At 39.7% G+C, this 4,922-nt stretch overlaps 1 protein-coding gene across 4 annotated transcripts in view; it reads right to left on the bottom strand.

The window, feature by feature from the left end:
* FNBP1 (formin binding protein 1) overlaps nt 1-4,922 on the bottom strand; it is a 94,602-nt gene that overhangs the window by 52,996 nt on the left and 36,684 nt on the right. The window lies entirely within an intron of this gene.

Genomic DNA, 4,922 nt, shown 5'->3' with positions numbered 1-4,922 from the left:
TATTTACTGGCAATTGGGATGTTTTACTCAAATACAAGTATGATTTCACACAGTAAACTTGAAAAATAAAGGCCTGATATTACCAGATAAGCCCACTGCAGCTCACTAGAATTCATGCATTCTCAGGCCCGCACGTAATCAGACATCAGATATATTTTAAGCAACATGGTATCAACAGTCTGTTAGGGTAGAAAAGCTCCAACTTCAGAACAGCAGCGTGCCACAAATTGCCAAAGTTAGAAAAAACATGCCCACAAGCACTTTATAATTGGCAGCTACTTGGTTTCCTGCATCTTCCACTAAAGTAACTGGTATTTTCCTCTGTCAGAGGCAGGTTTCTGGAGCGACATTTCCTAGCTGCCTTTCTGGCTCTACCAGACATGCCAATAAAAAGCCCCAAAACAGCAATTCTGTCACGCCATGTCCAATAGACTTGTACTGCCTTAAAAATCACAAAAACCTTCAACTTGTCTGAAAGAACAGAGGAACACCACACTATCCTGCTCTGGATACTATTACCCATAGTCCCAAACACCCACTATTAAGGGTGGATGCTCACCTATAGTTGAACATAGGGTCACTCTATAGCTTCAACATTTTGGATAGTGTTTATCTCTCTGCAAACATTTTTGAAGCGGAGAGGCACAATATCAGTAATGCTTTTAATCCTGGGCATGTGCCAGGCTCAGCTCTTGACTCTACTCCTACCTACCGAGAAGGGAGAGCGTGCAGCAGCCAGGCCATCGAAGGGAACGCAGCTGACAGCCTGGCACTGCTGCAGCTGGGGCGAGACACCTTTTGCCATGAACTCTGATGCCACCTGTGCAGTTCAGACCTCTGCCCACCATGCTAAGCTGCTCCAAAAACTCAGTCACCGCATTATGACATTTAGAAAAACCCAAACGTAACTGTAAAACTGCTGGGGCAGTGGGGAAAGGCTCCAAGTCGATTTCGGTTCCTTTTGTAGATTCCCATTTCCTTTCAACTTTGCGTGTGACAGATACTGCATCTTCCTTGCCAAGGGGCTCTGAAACGCTCCTCCTTTCATTCAGGCTTGCTTTTGTAACTGAGTTTAGGAAAACAGTCCCAAGGAGCAACAAAAACAGTCCCAAGGAACAACTGTAATTTAATGCTGCATTTTCCAACATTTTGCTAATGAGCGTGGAATACGTGAAAATCTCTAACCGTGAAGCTGCAAGTAAAATTACTTGGCTGTCTTCATACAGCACTTCCAGCCTCCCCCAGCCTTTGTTTGTGTGCTTCCCTCTTCTCCATCCCCAACTTTGCTGCTGGAGCGTACGAGGGGACTTGATTTGGGAGCAGCTGGCCGGCATGAAACCTAATACTGTCAATGACCCATAAACCTTGGGGAAACAAGATGCCAGGTGAATTTAACAGAACACAGTCATATATGGGGACTGAAGGATGAACTTGGAATCAAAAGCATATCAGATAACAGGACTACCCTGAGCTTGTATTTTTAAACCGCTTTGTAGTTAATAATGTAATTTTAATTTTGCACAAGCCATCTCTGTTATTTCCAAATTTGCCTTCTCTGTAAAATAAACTCTGCAAGCTGCTGGAAGTACATACGAAAGAAGCAGTAAGCCTGAGCAGTCTGGCTGCATCTTGTTCAGATTTTGCTACATTTTGCCCTTTTTTTTTTTATTTTTTTGAGAAGCTCTTTTACAAAAATGGAGCACTGAGATATAAAATGGGCATTACTGAGGATTATTAAATAGTGAAACAGAGGAACCAATGTCAAGTGACAGTTCGATAAATACAGGTGCATCACATTTTAGAGATTTCACTGCAATATTGCCTTTTTTTAGTGCGACGATTTTCTTAATATATTTATAACCACCAACTCTTGTTGTGTTATCTCATAAGTATATCCTTGTTATGAGAGTTAAAGTTACACATGATAACAGATGTAATATGTATTGAGAGCACTTCTGCTTTTGCAAATCTTTTGCCCTCAAAGGATGATTTCTGCGTTCCAAAAATTCATTTTTGTATAGAGCAACTAAGCGGTACCTTCCAATGACCTGTATTTCTTCACTGCCCCCATTTTATGGGTAAGAAAATCAAGACAGTACGGTTAAGTGATCTGCTCAAAGTCATACAGGAAGCCTCCAGTTTCCTCAAACCCTGTACTATCTTCAACTTCCGCAAACTCATTTCCTTTACTTTAAAATCTTCTTAAACAGCAAATGTCTTTTGCTCCCCCCCCTCCCCTTAGCAAAAATAACTGAGATCAACTCTTCCTTGATAAGGTTTCAAGAAACAAGTTCTAATTTAAAGAATTTTTTTTTTAATCAATTGAAATAATTGGTTATTCTACACCTGATGATTCAGCAAATGGGAACATGACAAATGATTTAGCAAATCATATGGAAAACTACCATTCTTAGTCACACATACTTCAGCATCACACAGTGATGAATTTATAGTTGATACAATAGAATATTATTTTTTTCCTCAAACTGTATGCCCAAACTAATGCACCCTAATCAAGCTTTTATTAAAAAAAAAAACAAAAAAAAACAAACCACCACGATTATGAGCAAGATACCGAATTAATGAATCACACTTCAAGCGTGCCAGTAAGACAATCTTAGCAGCGCTGTTGGTTGTTCACATGCCATGATTTCCTCCAGACTTTTCAGCCGTATCCACAGCATTCGAAGCACACATTAAAAATATGGTAAAGTGAAAGTTTTATTTTTATTAGTGTTCGTTATTCGATCTCCCTAAATCATCTTTTCATCTATACTTTGGAGTCTTAGGCTAGCAGTCACCATGCCAACTTTAAGATTTCCCTGAAAAATATTTTATCCAAGCATTAGACCTACTAAATAGCTTAGAACATAGCAGCATTACCCAAACCTGAACCATACTGGCTATATGACCACAACTGTCCTTTTTTCCTGTGTGTTAAAGCATAACACAGTTAGGATGTCGCAGCGTGGTCTGAAAAATCCGTAATTAGCCATGATTTGACTGGACATCTCCATCCATTCTATGCTCACAGGAGAAGACTCAATAATCTAGGTTTTAGGTGATCTCACGAGAGTTAAGAGTTTAGAGATTTTCAGCACAGTATTTAGTTGCTTATATGAAGACTGTGGATTAGATAAACAATTTAAAAAGCATTCATTATATCCTAAAAACTCCCAGCTCAAGGAATACTAAGCTACAGTAAAGGAAGAAGAGTTTTATGAAGAGCAGAAAATCCACATAAACACACACTGTACGTGTGAGTTTTTCCCTTTTTAAATCAAGTCATACCAATCGGTGTGCTCCCCTCATTACCATGCTAACTGCGTTTGTAACAGCTGGGGAGAAATCCTGGCTGCTGCGCAATCAAAGACAAAATTCTCATTGACTTTTGTTAGGCTCGGATTTCACCCATGTTGATCAAAACACTGGGAGCAGCGAGCGAGCTACCTACAATACAGCGCCTGTTACTGCCAACCCTATCACGATAAGTAGCAGTGGGATATTGTTGCAAAACTTTCTTGGTATGCAAGAGGGTTTACATAGCCACACAGCTCACACAGCAGACAACAAAAGCTTGTTAGAAGATGCTTCTTATCTTCTTTCTGACCTTCTGAGAGGAGTAGCAGAAAAGCAAGATGTAGTTAAAAGCATCTTATGACAAGAGGGCTGCTTATGCTGTATCAAAAACTGAGCATGTGAAACATTTGAAGAAAGGCTATAACAAGACAGCCTTTTTTTTCTTAAGGATGTAAACAGCAATTGATTGCATGGTTAAACTTAAGATTTACACATCTACAGTCTGTTTATGTTAGAAACAGCCAGAAAAATAATCTTAGTTAATTTATATGCATAGCATATGGTTCATTTGACAACATCCTATTTAAGAGTTTTCAAAAAAGAGATATATGACAAGGCTGCTTCATTCTTTTTTCTGTTTTCAAACTAGATAGTATAACACACTGAAAAAACAGTTGCCTTTGACTTCTCTAACTGGCACACTCAGCTCATATTGATAGTCAATATAAACACAGTCCTGGCAATGTACTGCTTCCTCCTCCAATTCAAACTCTATCTCCATTTTTGTTACAAGTGATTCCTAATATAATGGCCAGTGATTAAAGCATAGCAGAGACAGAAATTAGAGAACATTATTTTTTACTCAATTTTGTCTGCTCCATTTGCAAAAAGCCTTGTCAAATGTTTTTCTTTTCCTGGCTGCAAAGACAGGAAACAGCGTCCTCAGAAGAAATCTTTGTTTCCAAGAATAGCAACATGCTCTTGAGGTCTTATCGCTCTCATTTGTAATAAGAGTAGCATAAGACAGTCCTGTGAACGTTGACATGAAACACATGACTATCTTCACACACGTTCATCAGTGCTACTTCTTAATATTGTGGCATAACCCTGTTCTCCTTCGCAGCCTTCCATGTGAATGTTATTCTTAACATGTACCTATCAACTAGGTCAAACCTGAAACAGGTTATATGAGTATCTGTTCAAGGTTGATGTTAATTCAACTTGAATTGTCTCCTCCTGAAGTGGTGCATTCCAAAGGAATTCCAGTTACAAACCACTAAGACCAAAGTTTCTCAGGCTTCAGACAAAGGCCAGATCAGCTGCACAAGACAACCAGAACTAGCTGCTCATGCCTACTGGGAGACGTGACAACAGAATGATGGTGATCAGCATAAACCTAAAAGCCACTGCGGCAGTAATATTTATGGTAACTTGCCGCTTCATGCTATGTATGACAGATTAAATCCTTATACTGGGAATCATAACTCAGAACTGAGTAACTTCTTCTCAGGCACAGAGCCAACCATGCATTGTGCTCCCCTCTCAGCAGAGCAGCACTGCACTCCTACAGCTTAGCAGGACAACTCCACGGGAGCAAAGCTACAGGGATCCTCGAGGGCACT

This window comes from Pygoscelis adeliae, unplaced genomic scaffold (genome assembly GCF_000699105.1).
Source record: "Pygoscelis adeliae isolate BGI_AS28 unplaced genomic scaffold, ASM69910v1 Scaffold114, whole genome shotgun sequence".
NCBI lineage: Eukaryota > Metazoa > Chordata > Aves > Sphenisciformes > Spheniscidae > Pygoscelis > Pygoscelis adeliae.
Note: the sequence above shows the minus strand (reverse complement) of the source record. Positions and strands in the feature narration are given on the sequence as shown.